Genomic DNA, 5,000 nt, shown 5'->3' with positions numbered 1-5,000 from the left:
TATTCGATAATCACGTAGTAATAGACCCTGGACCAAGGTGAAGGTGGTTGAAATTTAAATAAGTTAAATAAGTCTGTGAGGAACACTAGTTTGAATTTAGGCGAAATATCACGAAGTAACTAAAAGTTTTGTGTGTGTGTGCGGGTTCACACTGTACTGCCACCAAACAAGTCGCTCGGCCTGTATACTTGCCCGGAATAATCACCTTAGTTAAATATCGTAAATGATCACCATTATCCTAAATCATTGATTAATTTATCTCGAACTTATAATATAACTTATGAGTAACCAGAAAAATTACTTTGCATTTTGGGCGCAACAAAACGAAGCGAAAAAATAACCTTGCTGCATGACTTTTCTTCCACAAACATAAAATATGCGAGATATATTATTTTGAAAATAATAATAAAAAGTAGTAAATGGATATATTTCCTCTGCACTGACAACGTCTGACTGAAAGATATCGACTCGCCAGCGGGAAAAACAACAACAAAAAACGTCGCTAATGAGCAATAATATCACGTGACAATAAAAGCACCAATAGGGAAACAATTGATCTAACCGATAAATTTATCGACCAATCACAGGCATTTGACCGGTGAGTATGGGTCTTCGTTCGTATTTCAAAATCAGTATCAAGATGGCTACCGAGTGCATAGGTTGTAGATACACGCCTTGGGATTTTATTATATTTTAATCTCTTTTAAAGATAACAATTCATCACTTAAACTGCCACAGGAAGACCCACGACTCTGCCCCTCACACGCCATTAATTAAGGTAAGAAATGCGCACTTCCTTATGAAAAAAGTACCTGCTACATAGTGGCTTGAAAAGGGGAGAAGGGGTGAAGGGGCCAAAATCCCCCTCCCCCCCTTTTGCTAGGGCAAAAATAAAGTCTAGGTAAGGCCTATTGGCTATGTTTGTTGTATATGAATATGGCGAAAACTGTTCCTAGTAAATACGTATCCGCCTAGCCCTTGACTAACCTAGAAGCTAGAGTTAGGTTTTCATACCGAAACACTTGTTTAAAACTCCCGCCAGAAATCGTTCAGTACCGTGTCGACACTGGCGCGATGGCGAGGGAATGAAACTCAGAAACGAAAGGTTTCAAAAAGGAAATGAATAACTATACAAAACACAACGAAAATTACTCGAAAAAATTGCCTGTGTAATTGTTTTTGTTTTTGTAGGCCTATGCTGCAGCTAAAAATCTATTAGTATATGCTGATATCTAGTTAGAAGGTTTTTATGCTGACTGTTCACATACGGTAGGAATTATTGGACTTTGGGAGGATATTTAAGCAAGAGAAAGGGGTCATCTACATATTTGTAATTGTGTAAGGGTTTAAAATCAGGCGAACAGTTATATTTATATATTTACAGATATATTTACCAGTGATGGTCCTATCGATTTATTTGTATTAGTTGTCACTGTAGAATTATGTGATAACCTCAGTGGCAGTTTGCGTATGTATAGGTCGTTGTTGAGCAAAGTTTAAATAATAGAAATAATGTGAAACGGTTAACACTTAAACTTGTCATTATATAGGTCATAGTACTGGGAATGTCTAAAAATATTTACAAATGAGGCTGTGTCATTTATGGTAGACCCCTTGATAGTTGTTTTTATAGGATACCTTCATATATTACAGCTTAACGTATCGACAGCAGCAACATGTATGTTATCTCATACAACGATCGGATGTCTATTTTCAAAATTTCTTGGTATGTTATTGAATCCATCTTCCTTACTGATAATGATATGAGATCAGATTCAATTGCTTTTCTCTTTGTTTTGTAATCTAAGATATTTTATTAATGTATTCGTCACTATTTAGGGTGACTAGCTTTACCTTTTAATAATATATGCTCCTTGGTCAGTAAATGATTTTCTGTAAGTATTGTTTTAATTTGTGAGCTGATTTTCAAGTATGTAAAGTTGATCTTTATAAGGAAGTGTTTCTTTTAAACGTTTAATTGTACTTCACTTTGCTATTCAGGTATCAAGGGGAAGTTTATTTTTTCTTGATTAAAAGCTGTATCTGAAGGCCTCTTGGCTTTCATTTTTTTCTCCATGGTTTAATGCGTAGGAGTATACACCCACGCACTAAACATACAAAGTGTATGTATATACATGTGTTTATGTATGAGTTAGCATTTATGTATGCTCGCATGTGTCTGTACTGAAATTAGTATATATTTATTATTGTATGCATACAATGCGCGCACACACACACACACACACACACACACACACACATACACAGAGAGAGAGAGAGAGAGTTTACCATTAAAAATATTGATTACATAAGTCAAACTTTAAGAACAAAATTATCAGACCTGATCAACACTTAAGCACGCAATTGCAGAGTTAAAATGACTTTTCACACTTAATGCAGAACCTACTTCCAAATCAAAGAGAAAAACTCTCATTATATTCTTTGGTACTGAAATCACGGTTGTAATTGAATTGGTACATATATTAGAAAGTATTAAATGAATACTCTCATCATACCAACAGTACTGCAAAGATAATGGGAACAGATAATGAGAAAACTTGTGATTTCCCAAATCCGTGGAAACGATCATGCTCTTAAAAAAAAAAAAAAAAAAAAAAAAAATGTTTTTGTTGACAGTTTCTTTATTTCATCCCCTCGGTTCGAGAGGGAATATACGAATGTGAAACTGACAATGAAAGTTAGTTTATGATGTTCTCTGTTAATAGGCTGATTTGATATCCCTATCTCTTTTGACATATTATTCTTAACTGGGGAAAAAAAAAATCTGTTAATCAGTGTTTTAAGCTCTTTGCTTGTTTGTAACTAACATGATATAGTAATTCATTGATAATAGGGGAAGAATATGACGTGTTGAAGAGATGTACTTTGAACATTTGAATCTCAAATGTTTTGTTTACTGGTGACGTGATGGCTCGGTTCAATATGCATACGCGGTTGAAATTGCTCAAAATTGAAAAGTTGCCGCTGCCCTCGCCGGATATCCCCTAATGAAAGCCACCTAGTTCTGCCGCTGGTGTGTCCGAGTGTATGAGTGTGCGCACTACTGTGAGTTACTTTTAGTCACTTGCCTAAAGTATGTTGCTGCTAGTTCTAGGAAGAAAACTGCATCGCTAAAATTTTAATTGTTTGAAAGGTTCCCTTTAGCGCTTTTCCTAAGTTATTCATACTATTTTATGTAAGATTACTTGGCAGTTTCTTAAATCATCTCCCTCTGTCGTAGCGCCTTCATAGCTCAGTGGCTAGAGCGCTGGTCTAGTAAACCAGAGGCCGGGAGTTCGATCCTCCCTGAAGGCACGTGGTCCTAGTAGGTCTTTTGTTTATGACTGCATGAACGAAAACTACTATATATATACATACATATATATAAATATATATATGTTTATATGTTGTGTGTGTATACACACGTACATATACATACACACATTAACGCATACATACAAACATATACATATACATATACATATATATATATATATATATATATATATATATATATATATATATATATACATGTATATGTATATATATATATATTTATATTTATATATATATATATATATACATATGTATATATATATAAGTATATAAATTCGTAACTAACGTTGAAATGCAATGTAGGTCGCATAAACATGTGTATTCATAATAAAACTCTCTTTCTGTGTATGTTTGTGTTTATGTATATGTTTAAGTATACGTTAAAATATACGTATACGTATAACTGTATCACAGAACACATACACATATCTACATCTATATATCTGTATATCTATACATCTATACATCTATACATCTATACATCTATACATCTATACATCTATACATGCAAATGTATGGCAGTGAAGTTATATAACAACAACTTACAGAGTCATTCATTTACTAAATAGTTCAGTCTATTAAAATAAGAGAAAAAAAAAATCTGTCAGGAGTGGGATTCGAACCCACGCCCTCAGAGAGGACCAGAAAGCCCATGGCCCTTCTATCGGAAGGGAAGTCTACCTTGAGTCTGGCGCCTTAGACCACTCGGCCATCCTGACCATGTATGTGCAACTGAAAGTAATGCGGGAACTATCGACCTTGTTTAGGGAAAGCAATTACTCGCAATTGAGTTGGATATCAGTTTGACTTCACATTAATCCCTTGTTTACCATCTCTCTCTCTCTCTCTCTCTCTCTCTCTCTCTCTCTCTCTCTCTCTCTCTCTCTCTCTCTCTCTCTCTCTCTCTCTCTCTATATATATATATATATATATATATATATATCGATATCGATTAAGTGAAAGTAAATTTCAGTGTGTGCCCACAAACACACACAACGTGCGCGCGCGTGTGTAGACATTCATTCATTCATTCATATACTTATACACACGCACAAATATGTATGCATGTATGTACGTATTATTTTAATCATCAGACGTATCGAGGAAATGTATAAATATTTACAAGTTTCGATAAAACTTGCCGAACACAGAGTCCATGTGCAATATTCCTCTGCAACTTTCTCAATTGATATTCAGTTATATTTTTTTTTCCCACAGATATTGAACTATCATGCTACAAGCTGTAAAAGTCAGCCTAAGTAACAAAATTTCACGATGGGGAAATGAGAACTTCCCACAGATCATTTCTGATATGAAATGATTTAAGAATTTGTTAATGTTTATACGTAATCGTGATATAATGTAACTATGTTTTCATATCAAACCTTAACTCTTATATAATAGTTGCAAATATATTTACTAGATAGCATTGGAAATAAGTAGAATGAATTAGATGTGAATACATAACCTACTTTTCCCCTCAAAGTTCCCCTAAATCAAATTGATTTAGAATCTCATTTCCTCGTAATAGATTCGTTAATAATCGTGATGAATAGGTAAACAACAAGAGGCATAGGAATGAAGTTATTAATTACGTGTTAATGTCTACATTATTGCGATTGTATCATTATAATAAGTATAATGACCAATATTAATGTGCTGCA

General features: G+C 34.1%; 2 non-coding genes across 2 annotated transcripts; one reads left to right on the top strand and one right to left on the bottom strand.

Annotated features, from left to right (window-relative positions):
• Positions 1 to 3,242: 3,242 nt before the first annotated feature.
• Positions 3,243 to 3,315, top strand: TRNAT-AGU (transfer RNA threonine (anticodon AGU)). The gene has a single exon. It is a non-coding gene; the product is annotated as a tRNA-Thr (tRNA).
• A 623-nt stretch (positions 3,316 to 3,938) lies between these two features.
• Positions 3,939 to 4,055, bottom strand: TRNAL-CAA (transfer RNA leucine (anticodon CAA)). The gene is made up of 2 exons: positions 4,018 to 4,055; positions 3,939 to 3,983 (listed from the first exon to the last, which is right to left on the bottom strand). It is a non-coding gene; the product is annotated as a tRNA-Leu (tRNA).
• Between the last annotated feature and the right edge of the window lie 945 nt (positions 4,056 to 5,000).

This window comes from Penaeus japonicus, unplaced genomic scaffold (genome assembly GCF_977035675.1).
Source record: "Penaeus japonicus unplaced genomic scaffold, GWHDUDI00000001_assembly GWHDUDI00000030, whole genome shotgun sequence".
In the NCBI taxonomy this organism is placed as follows: domain Eukaryota; kingdom Metazoa; phylum Arthropoda; class Malacostraca; order Decapoda; family Penaeidae; genus Penaeus; species Penaeus japonicus.
This window is presented reverse-complemented; position numbering and strand designations above follow the sequence as displayed.